Source organism: Polypterus senegalus, chromosome 10, assembly GCF_016835505.1.
Source record: "Polypterus senegalus isolate Bchr_013 chromosome 10, ASM1683550v1, whole genome shotgun sequence".
In the NCBI taxonomy this organism is placed as follows: Eukaryota; Metazoa; Chordata; class Cladistia; order Polypteriformes; family Polypteridae; genus Polypterus; species Polypterus senegalus.
Genome location: NC_053163.1, coordinates 32,475,666 through 32,488,437, shown reverse-complemented (window position 1 = coordinate 32,488,437; position 12,772 = coordinate 32,475,666). Strand labels below are relative to the sequence as shown.

The window sequence follows — 12,772 nt, the reverse complement described above, 5'->3', positions numbered from 1 at the left end:
AATGAGGGAATGTGATAGCTGGTGTGAGAGGGAAGCGCTAGTGCGTGTGCGTGTGCTGCCTGGGTGAGTCGCCGAAGACGGCCTCACTCACAGAGGCAGGGTGTGTGAGCCTGCGTGCGCGACACGGAGATGAGCCTCGCATGAGGAAGAGGAAGAGGATGCTCGGCTCGTTCAAATCACCGCAGCCAAGTGAACATCGAGAAGTGCTCCTGCGCGACCAGCGGAGCTGCTAAATTTGCTCGCCTTTGTTCTTGCAACGGTTACAATCTGTTTAATGCAAAACGGGACAAACAGTAACTCGTCCCCGCCTCTGTGATACCACGACCGTCCTGCGATGGGCTCTGTGTTTATTATTGGAGTCTCTATACTTGATCATTCTAAATAACGGAACGAATCTTGTTTGCTTTTTTCCCCTAAAATGAAAACTGTAAAACATTATACATGAGTTCGATATAGCAACTGAAAATAGAAAGATTACACATTAATTAAAACTGCAGGCTACTACTCGCTTTGATGTTATTGAAAGTAATCACAATAATATAGGTTATAGTTTACACAGAGATAGTTTGCATTTATAACCCTTCAACTGATATTCCATGTTACACCTCTCTTTCACGCTGTTTAAAATAATAAAAATCAGTATTTACTATAATGATTTACAGAGTAATAATCTAGATTTAACCACAGACATAGAAAATAATAATTTAGCTTTAAACAATGCTGTACAATAGACATGTGGAACCATTCTAGTATTTTAAATAGTAAGTCATTAATCTATTACACAAACCTGTTTAGTCCCCTATCTATCTATCTATCTATCTATCTATCTATCTATCTATCTATCTATCTATCTATCTATCTATCTATCTATCTATCTATCTATCTATCTATCTATCTATCATATACATTTAAATGTAGCATCCATTTGAGAATTGTGGGGAGCCAGATGTGTACTCTGGTTTGATCTCTATAGGTGGGATGCCTCACAAAAGGATTTCGCATGATCTCTGTGTTCTCACGTGGGATTTTTACTTAATGAAAAATGAAGATGAGAAATCTCCATTGGCCTTCGTTTTTTCTGAATCGACCTAGTAAGGGTTCATCTCCAAATGGACTGTCAGAAGTCCAGTGAAGATTTGTCGGTTGTCTTGCCACCATTGATTATTGACTGGGTTCTGGCTTCTCACAGCCACTATACTGAATAAAGACGTTCCAGAAAAAGAAAGGGTAAATAAATTCCCAATAGGTTTCATTATTGTCACATGTATGTAGCACACTGAAATTCTTACTTGCATGTGCTAATCAACATGCAACATGTCACCACCATTCTCTGTTAACCACTATTTAACTCATTATAGAATGACCAAGAAAATATGTTTGGTGTAAGGCTTGACGTAATTAGACACATGAATCCAATTTACTTTCCTCTAAAATATGTAATCTGTTGTGTGTATTACAGATTGGGATTGTGATTTTGGACTTGGCTGTTAGTGTGCGGCTCCAGCAGTTTTCTTAATTGGAAGCCAATTCTTTGCTGTTAATGGCACACGTTATTAATTAAACAAACTATCTAAGATCTTTGTCGTGAAGTATCAGAAATGACTCAAGGTGTGTGTATTTTTTTTCTATGAATTTTGAAAAGATTTATTTTCCGGTCACAGCTTTAGCTTGCATCATTTGATTTAGTCTCTATATTTGTGATATTTTTATTTCATTTGGTTAGTAATGTTAAATGTGGGGAAAAATACAACATAAAATAGACAAGCATAATCTGTTATTGTCTGAACCTAAACATGTGTTCACCATGATGTAGCAGTTTAACTAAAAAATGAAAGAGAAAGTTACTAAATCCTCCAACGTCATAAGCAATTTGTCAGTGGTAAGAATCGGATAAATGAAGTGGCTTGTAGCAGTAACAGCAAGAAACGGTTTCTAACTAACAAATTAATCGGAATGAAAATTGGCACCCATTAGTGACCCCTTAGTAAGATGAAGAGCCATCATATTGGAGTATAGTAGGTGGCATTGTGGTTAGCATTTCTGTGGCGCCAGCGTCCTGGTTGTTATACTGTAGGTTAGTATCGTATATGTTTTGTGTCTGAGGGGTCCGAGGAGCCGAGGGGCCTACGGTGTTTCTGTTTTGCTATCAAAACAGGGGTCCGAGCACACTACTTTGCCCGGGGGTCTATGATGCTGTTAACACGGCCCTGCGCCTCTCAGCATCCCAAGGACACGTGTGTTACTTGAACTGGTTTTTCCAAATATGTGAATATGGGCAGTTAGGTGTGCCAATGGGCTCTGTGATGGCGGCTCCCCATATCAGGGCTGGTTCCTGCCTTGGTCCTAATGCTGCTAGGGTAGGCTCTGGATCTCCCTAACCCTGAGTTGGACTGAGTGTGTTGGAGACTGTTTTTGTGTGTTTTATTATACAGCAGCATAGTGTGTTGTACTGTACTTCTGTAGACTCTCGGGATTGTGTGGTTTTCAGTATAATCGCTTAAAGTAATTTATTTGAACATTATTTTATTATTCTCCTATTTCCATGCAGCAGAAATGCCATTCAATCAGATGGTGACCTAGTATACTTAACATCATTTAGCATTTTTCACAGTGCATATACAGTATCCAACATGCCCACGTTTCCACCACGATACTCCGGGCATGCATTTATATTCTGTATATCAGATTTTAAATATACTTAAGGTACTAGCCTTTCTCTAATTAATTGTTTTCTTGTGGTAGATGGTCAGTGGGCATACATGAAGAGTTGTACTGTCCTTAGAACACAGATAAACAAAAGGACTGTTTGGGGTTTATGGTGATAACGCAGAATACCCTGGAATGTACAGTATAAGCCAGGAAAAATCTGGAAGCATCAATTTTCTAAAGCCATTTATTTCAATATAGACCTGGAGGGGGTCAAAGCCTATCCAAGTAGCGTCAAACACACGGCAGGAAGCATCTCTCAGCAGGGTGCCACTCTAACACTGGGCACTCACATGCACACAACCTAAAAGCTGGCACTCACGTCTTTGAGATGTGGAAAGAGCACACTGTAAAAAAAAGAAAAAGAAAAAGTGAAATTTACAGCTGGGTTGCCAGAATGTTACCATAAAAAAAAAAGGTGACAATATTTGTAGGTCTGTAAAAATGTTATTTTTACAATAAGAAACTGGCAGCTGGGTTACCAGAATTTTACCATAATAAATAAGGTGACACTGTTTTTAGGTCTACAGTATAACTTTGGAGTAAATAACTATTTTGTCTTTACAACACATTCCAACACAAGGGAATGTTTAACCATAACCAGAAACCCATGCACTGTAATAAATACAGGTGCCGGTCATAAAATTAGAATATCATGACAAAGTTGATTTATTTCAGTAATTCCATTCAAAAAGTGAAACTTGTATATTAGATTCATTCATTACACACAGACTGATGTATTTCAAATGTTTATTTCTTTTAATTTTGATGATTATAACTGACAACTAATGAAAGTCCCAAATTCAGTATCTCAGAAAATTAGAATATCAATTAAGACCAATGCAAAAAAGGATTTTTAGAAATGTTGGCCAACTGAAAGGTATGAACATGAAAAGTATGAGCATGTACAGCACTCAATATTTAGTTGGGGCTCCTTTGGCCAGGATTACTGCAGCAATGCGGTGTGGCATGGAGTCGATCAGTCTGTGGCACTGCTCAGGTGTTATGAGAGCCCATGTTGCTCTGATAGTGGCCTTCAGCTCTTCTGAATTGTTGGGTCTGGCGTATTGCATCTTCCTCTTCACAATACCCCATAGATTTTCTATGGGGTTAAGGTCAGGCAAGTTTGCTGGCCAATCAAGAACAGGGATACCATGGTCCTTAAACCAGGTACTGGTAGCTTTGGCACTGTGTGCAGGTGCCAGGTCCTGTTGGAAAATGAAATCTGCATCTCCATAAAGTTTGTCAGCAGCAGGAAGCATGAAGTGCTCTAAAACTTCCTGGTAGACGGCTGTGTTGACCTTGGACCTCAGAAAACACAATGGACCAACACCAGCAGATGACATGGCACCCCAAACCATCACTGACTGTGGAAACTTTACACTGGACCTCAAGCAACGTGGATTCTGTGCCTCTCCTCTCTTCCTCCAGACTCTGGGACCTTGATTTCCAAAGGAAATGCAAAATTTACTTTCATCAGAGAACATAACTTTGGACCACTCAGCAGCAGTCCAGTCCTTTTGTCTTTAGCCCAGGCGAGACGCTTCTGACGCTGTCTCTTGTTCAAGAGTGGCTTGACACAAGGAATGCGACAGCTGAAACCCATGTCTTGCATACGTCTGTGCGTGGTGGTTCTTGAAGCACTGACTCCAGCTGCAGTCCACTCTTTGTGAATCTCCCCCACAGTTTTGTTTCACAATCCTCTCCTAGGGTGCGGTTATCCCTATTGCTTGTACACTTTTTCTACCACATCTTGTCCTTCCCTTCGCCTCTCTATTAATGTGCTTGGACACAGAGCTCTGTGAACAGCCAGCCTCTTTAGCAATGACCTTTGGTGTCTTGCCCTCCTTTTGAAAGGTGTCAATGGTTATCTTTTGAACAACTGTCAAGTCAGCAGTCTTCCCCATGATTGTGTAGCCTACAGAACTCGACTGAGAGACCATTTAAAGGCTTTATAGGTGTTTTGAGTTAATTAGCTGATTAAAGTGTGGCACCAGGTGTCTTCAATATTGAACCTTTTCATAATATTCTAATTTTCTGAGATACTGAATTTGGGACTTTCATTAGTTGTCAGTTATAATCATCAAAATTAAAAGAAATAAACATTTGAAATACATCAGTCTGTGTGTAATGAATGAATCAAATATACAAGTTTCACTTTTTGAATGGAATTACTGAAATAAATCAACTTTGTCATGATATTCTAATTTTATGACCAGCACCTGTATGTCAATCAATAAACAATTAGTAAGTATTGTTAGGATCAAACCCCAGTATGCAGTTTGCATTACTAAAGTAACAACAATAAATAACAAACATGTATCATTTAATTATACACATTGAAAACAATTCAGTGTTTCAAGAAGTTACAGCACATTGTCTGGTGGAGAAGTAACATTTGCTCTTGTGGTGTATGGTGTCCTACAGATGGGCCAGCTTATTGAACACAACCCTCCATAAATCAGCTTCCATAACCTCAGAAAAACATTCAGCCCGCAGTGAAAAATAATTGTGCCGACTTTGTTTCAGTTTTTTTCCCTCCTGTCACCAGGAACAATATGGTAAAAGGGGGCTTGTCCTTATGCACATAGCGTAACTTCGGTGTTACTGAGCCAGCGCTTTACCATTTTACATTTTACAGTTGTCTGCCTTCACTATTTAACAGTTTTATACTCTAAAATGAACAGATTTTCAGTGTAACTGTATCAGTAAACGGTATGTAGCATATTTTGAGGATAAAAATATATCGATTTTACAGAACTTGGCTGTAAAAAAATAATGAAATGTATTATTTAAGATATACAGGTAATTTTCAGTAGAACATAAGGTAATTTGACTTTTTGTTTCCAGAAAACTTATTTTACTTTCCCCATTTACAGTATTTTTACCGTTAAATTTACTGACATCTTCTACAGAGTATCTAGAGAAAGCCAGCATGGACACTGGGGGAATTTGCAAACTCCTTAACATAAGTTCAGGCAAAAATTCAACATTGGGGTCCTGTGACCATGAAGCAGCAATCCAGAGTACTGGCCACTGTGCTGTATGCTGGTACAGAAAATGAATTGAAAAACCCAATTTTAAAGTGATACGGTATCAGCATTTTAAGATTTTCAGTACCTGCCATCCTTCCCTTGACACTCAATGCTACAGTTGTGGTAAAATGTCCTTTTAGTACACTTCACGAAACTGCACACTACTTCAATGCTATTGTGACCTACCGAGGACACCCCTCTTTTTCTTTGACGTATTGCTTTGACGCAATCAAGACTTCACGGGCTATCGAGAGGCGAAGCGGTGCGTAGTGCAGCAAGATGGTCCATCGCACCGGCTAGGCGAGACGTTGTGCTCTGCACTGTGCAGGCTGGAGTAGGACTCATCTGTTATTTGCTTCGAAACCATTTTGGTACCAGTACTGAGGTCCACTGGTGTCAATACTAAAGTCAAGCTGTTAGCACCAATCCAATGCTACTGTTCTGCTCTGCTGCTAAAAGAGACGTCCATATTTATTTAGGCAAAACTGAATCCTGCAATTTATTAAAATATTGATATTTTCCTAGTGTAACTGTTCAGATAATATCTGAGGCAAGAATTTAAAATGTATGCATTTGTAACTCTTTATATTTTCAGGAAGTAACTTTTCTTCCCGCATTGCCAATTGTTAACTCCATTCCTGTTGGTTACTAAAAAGAAAAATAACTGTCACAAAGATGTGTTACTGTCTAAATAATACAGACACCAAGTATGTGAACTGCGTTCTAACAAATTTGTAGCCTGCTGAATTTATAAAATGAGCCTCCTGCATATAATAACTCACCATGGTTCATCCTCTACTAACCCTAACCATTTCCAAGATCCGGCCCATACTCCTATATTCTTTCCTTTGGAACATGATTTATTGTGGACCAAAAAGAGTCGGTTACGGAAAGAAGCCCAATGGATTAAAGAGTTGGGAACAATGTATCCAGAAGGGTTAAATGAAGTGATTTAATTGAGGAGTAGGTGTCTTGATTGATTGATGAATAGACATGTTGGAATGTCTGGGATCTAAGGAGGGGGATGTATAGCCATGTGAGAATGCGTTTGGGTCTGGAATGTTTTACTTAGCTCCTTGGACAGTTAAAAATGTTGGTAGAATAAAAAAATTTTTATACTAACTTTGTGAACCCGTGCACTTTAGGGCTATCAGTTTATCTGATATCCCCTACCCTCACCCTAACAGAATGGTTTTACATGGCGCACTGCTGCACAGTTACTTTGTGCAGTTTTTGTTTCTGTTAAGCAATCAATCAATTGATTTCCTAACTTCCCTTTCCTACCGACTGAGATCACAAGAGAATTACTGGGGAAAGACAAAGTGCCAGCAGGACTTGCAGTATTGAGCACAGCGACAGGAACAAAGTTTCTATTAAGATTCAAAACAGCTCTATTTAATTCACCACAGCACGTTGGCCTTACTGCTACTAATGAGTGCAATGAATTTGAGGCTAAAGGAAGGGGATCAGTTGAACACTTGGCCTGAAACGTAATCGTAGGAGAACTCAAATGAGGATCATGAGGGCAGCATCTTTTAATGGAAATTACCATTTACAATGAGAAACAGTAGTGCGGCTCCAGAGTCCTCATTTTAAATTCTGGCTTAGGTGCTGCTTTTGTGGACTTTGCATAGTCTGTCTGTGTCTGTCTGGGCTTTTCTCCAGGCACTCCACATCTAAAGATGTGCAGGGTAATTGGCACAGCATTAGTGGATGTGGCCATGCAGTGTGTGTGTGTGTGTGTGTGTGTGTGTGTGTGTGTGTGTGCTGTAATGGAGTTGTACCATGTGCAGAGTTGGTTCTGAAGCTGCAAGTTACTTGTGACCTTATACTGAGGAATTGGGTAAGAAAATGGATGGCTCGACGTATATTTAGTCTGCTGGCTATGGTAAGGTAGTCATTTATAAACAGGGGAAAAAATTGCTGCCTCACATCTCAAAGAGAATGGGTTTTAGTCCCAGCTGGGTCACTGTCTCTGTGGGGTTTACACATTCTTCCCCATGCCTGCACCACTTTTCTGAAAGTACTCCATGAAAAGACATAAAAGGTTAGACCTGCGACTCTAAACTGACCCAATGTGAGAAAGTGTGCCTGGCAGTGTAGGGCTGACTGATGCATTGTGACATAAACTGGTGAAATATGTCCCTATATGGTGTGGCCTTTAACTGGAATGAGCAAACTTTAATGGAAACATAAGTATCTCTATATTATAACTAAAAAAATCTTGGGAGACGAGACTTTTTATCCTGCGACAAGACGTGATCTTTTGAAGAGACTTTTTGGAATGAATGGAGACGGAGACTTTTAACATGAGATTCTTTCAAGTCCCGTCCTACTTACAACCATTTTCAAACAAGACCACGGTACTCTCACTTCTCATTCGTGTGAATGCTTTTGTCAGACACAGTTCCTGCTCTCTCAGCTCTAATAAATTTTAATGTAGTCCTCACTTTAAGTTCCCAATTAAAGAAGATGTATTATGTCCAAATCATATTGAAGAATTTCATTGCAAAGGTTATAAACAAAAAAATGAGTACACATGCAATCCTAGCACCTAGAAACGAGGAAGTCAAATGAATTAACACCAAAAATGGCGATCGGTAACACAGCAAATTGATTAAATGTGTATCAACAGACTATAACAGTTGGGGGTGTTTGTGCGGAAGATGAAAAGAACAACTTATGATATCCCGTAGAATATATACAACTGTTAACACCGTCAGGTCTTTTCTCCGCACGAATTACTGTTGAAAGAAGGATGTATCCAAGAAACGGGATAACATTAGACAACAAAGGAGATCTTGTTATGCCATTCGTATTAAAACATTAACAGTTTCCCATTAGAATAGCTTTTGCAAAGACAATTAACAAATCTCAGAGACAAACATTCGAAAAAGTCGCTTATTTTAATAGAGAGAGATAAACGAAATGCAATCACGGCAGTTACGTGTCACGTGGATGCAAATGTAACACTTCACATGAAAATTAAAATCTGTTTAAATTGTACAATCACAGGGATGAACCCCAAAGAGGCTAACACTTAAGCAAAGCAAGCAGGAGCAAAGCCCACTAGTCTTGTATATAAATGACTACACGTGGAAGTGTGTGTTTCTGTCCAGAATTGAGGCTACAGCATGAAGCTCAAAGAGCCAGCAAGGCGCCCCAAGTTAAAAAGTCGGAAGAAGAAAGAAGGACGAGGCTACAGCATGAAGCTGAAAGAACGGAATCCATTGCCAAAGTGAAACAGCTGATGAAATGGCTTAGCAGCTGATAGACAAGCAAAGCAAACGCATCGGCAAAACGAAACCTCCAAAGAGAGAGGAACTCGCTTAGCCGCTGATAGACTTAGGGGGTGAGCACATCGGCAAAACAAAACCTCTGAAGTGAGAGAAACTCGCTTAGCCACCGATAGACAAAGGGGGCAAGCACGTCTGAAAAAACGAAAATGCCGACTCTTGCATTTCAATACTTTTTCTGACGATTTCAGTAGTATCTAGGAGCCCGGGCCTTTTACCGCACGGGCTTACACAGCTATTACTAAAATATATACATAGACAGTGGTGGGGAGCATGCACCTATACAGGACGTTGCTGCACCCACCACACAACAAACCACCCGGATTGGGGCCCAAGTGCAGCTGGTGACACACTGGAACAGTGTGAGGTTTTTTATGGTGGCTGAAGTGCCAATCCTGCCACCAGCTACAAACGTTTTCCCTGTAAGTTGAAGGAACTGCTTGTGGGGCTGGATGCTGATTAACGTCTTACTCAGGACAAAGCAATTGCAGGTTAAGGGCCCAATGGAGTAGAGTCACTTCTGGCATTTACGAGATTCGAACTGGCCACCACTCCGCCCTGCAGTGGCGTAGCGTGGGTGTCAGCCGCCTGAGTCGGAGGAAAATTTCGCCGCCCCCTTATTTAGGTATTTCAATTTAAAAGACTAAAATATACAGTAATTCTTTGCCGCCCCCTAAAAGTGCCACCCGGGGCAGGCCGCCCCTGCCGCCCCCACTACGCTCCGCCACTGCCGCCCTGTAATGTGTTGGAAGCAGGAAAAATGGGTAAGTGTAATGATTTGAGTGACTGAGTGCCAGATTGTGATGGCTAGATGACTGGATTGGCGTACCACATCCCTAGCCTCAGAGTCACCACTCCACCCATAAAAATATACACTAATAATAATAAAAAAAAACAGTAGGTTGATACAACACTGAAACATACTTTTGAAGATGCTGACAGAAGAAGGCATGAGGAAGAGCAGTGAAGTCAGAAAGAAGATTACAGTTTTATAGCACAGAGTGACTGTAGTTGTTAGTTTGAGAAACGTCTGGGAGGACATTTAATTTGGCTGAGGTGTTTGACTGCACATTATCACTTTGTCGACTAATGTCTCCAGCACTGACTCATTGTGTGAGCCTCAGGAGGTCCTTTAATCTGTCGTTGATGTTTGTAAAGAATTCTTCCTCCTATTCTGTTCAATGCTTGTATAGACTGGGTGTTGGGCAAGGTCGTGGGGTCCAGCGGCTGTGAGGCATCTGTTGGTAAAGAAAGATTCACTCATCTTGACTTTGCTGACGATGCTGTGATCTTTGTGGAGTCAATGGAGGCTCTGACCGGGGCGCTCGAGAGACTGAGCGAGGAGTCTGAGTGTCTGGGCTTGCGAGTGTCCTGATAAAAACCAAGATCCAGGCCTTTAATGACCTCTTGGGCACAGCCATCAGCAGTGTTTCTGTTTGTGTCGAGAGGTTTACTTACCTTGGCAGTGACATTCATGTCTCTGGTGACTCTTCCTATGAAGTCAGTAGATGGATTGGGAGAGCATGGGGGGGTCATGAGGTCACTGGAAAGGAGTGTGTGGCGCTCCCGATATCTATGCAAATGGACGAAGATCCAAGTCTTTAGAGTCAGGGTGCTTCCTGTCTTGCTATATGGTTGCGAGACTTGGACGCTATCCAGTGACCTGAGATGAAGACTGGACTCCTTTGGTACTGTTTCTATCTGGAAAATCCTTGGACACCGTTGGTTTGACTTTGTGTCAAATGTGTGGTTGGTCATGAAGTCTCAAATGAGGCACATTACCTGCATTGTGAGGGAGCGTCAGTTACAGCAGTAAAGCCATGTGGTGCGTTTCCCCGAGGGTGATCCGGTTCCTAAGATCCTCATTGCTGGGGACCTGAGTGGCTGGACCAGGCCAAGGGGTCGCCCAGGTATCACCTGGCTGCAGTAGATAGAGGGTCATTTCCGGAGGGTGGGACTGGACCATGTGTCTGCCTGGGGGTTGCCAACTGGGATCCCGAGTGGTTTCGTTGTGTAGTGGGTGCAGAAACGCACTGTACCAGTGCATGTTCCCCAACTTGACTCGACTTATGACGCATTGGTATCAGAGCTGTAGAGACACGGGTGCAATGTTGAGCTCTGTTACTATAGATTTTGCATGTTCTCCTCATGTCTGCATGGATTCCTCAGGGTACTCCGGTTTGACTCCATATCCAAAGGAGGGCAAGGTACTTTAATACCGGTAGGTGTCGCTATAGTCGCATTATGTGTGAGGATGTGTGCATGAATGTCCTGTGCAAAAGACTGGCATCTGTTCAGGGTGGTTTACTTGCCTTGCAATCGATGCCGTTGTAGGTGACTCCTTCCAGCCCTGTTAATGGGAGGTGAAGGTTTAGAAAACGGATTGGTGGATGTTACTGTAAAGGAGGTGGTTTACTATACTATCTAAAATAATGTCCGCTGATATTAGCTAACAATCCAGGTTAGAGGAATGGTCTCGTCTTACGAGCTCACTTTCTTAGACTGCAATGTTCCAAAATCTTCCCAAAAAACTTGGTTTGCTTCCTCTTTTTTATTTTTTTTTGTTTATCTTTATAATCAACATTAACTTGAAGGTGGCTTTGTATTTATGTTAATAATGGTATATAAAAATCAAATGGGTGTACACGAGAAGCTCCTGTGTGCTTGGAAGTTTTGTTCTACTCTATGGATATAAGACTGAGGCACAGTTTATGCTTTCATTTCTTTTCTTTTCGTGTTTTCTGTGCACGCATGTTTGTGCTTTTGCAGTTAATTTCACCTGGTTGGCACATTACGTAGAGAAAGCGTTGTGAGTAAGTTAGGAAGAATTTGTTTCAAATTAGACATGCTTAACTGTTAAACATCCAACAGGGAAAAGTCATCCTTCTGCCACTGCCATGCTGAAAATCAGAGACTCCTACCTTCAAATTAGACTGCTGAATTCTCTTCTCTCTTTCTTTAAAAATACGGGGCTTCATTATTTCAAATATTATTCCAGTTTGTCCAGAAAAAGATTTTGCAGGTCACAAAGTTATTGATTACTGGAAGTTGTCTTTATAAGAGGATTTTCAGCCTGGCAGAGTTACATCTCTGGCTTAAAGTTAGGGCTAAACCAACACTTTAATTTCTCTATTTATAAATCATAGTTATTGCCAGTGGTGATTCATCCACTAAAAAACAAGAATCTTAAGCTTACTTAAGTCAGTACTCATTTCTTATTAAATAAATACATTGTGACGGTTTTAATTTATGTTTAACAATGTGTTTTTGTAGAAATTAGTTTGTTTTTTTCTAAAATGAAGAATCCAAATTCATAAATCTGTGGGCCATTGTCTTCTAAGAACATTATTTCTGCATCTCCTAATTTGAATGAATGCACTTTTCATTAGCCAATCACCAGCACAAAAAAGTAAGATGTTAGGGTAGTGAGGCGGATGCCCTTGTCCAATCAAGTGACAAGGTTTATTTAAAGACATCCCGCCCATATAAGGACAAGCCCCTTATTCCAATGAGCCTGTGGCAGAGGTTACCAAAAGGATTTTCGATTCCAGGCAGTCAGCAGGAATATGTTGGGCTTAATGGGAGGAAGGCTTCGACACACGTGTGAAGTATAACTGCAGAGCGGCTGCCGTCTTGCATTTGTCACAAAAGTTGGGCGCTCCACTTGATGTTGTTCAAAAGTGCAAGGTTGCATGGCTTCTGTTTGCAGAGTCTGTATGCAGGTATGATGTGATT

The 12,772-nt window shown here is 40.9% G+C and overlaps 1 protein-coding gene across 3 annotated transcripts in view; it reads left to right on the top strand.

Moving 5' to 3' along the window:
• sept3 (septin 3) overlaps positions 1-12,772 on the top strand; it is a 150,364-nt gene that overhangs the window by 101,130 nt on the left and 36,462 nt on the right. The window lies entirely within an intron of this gene.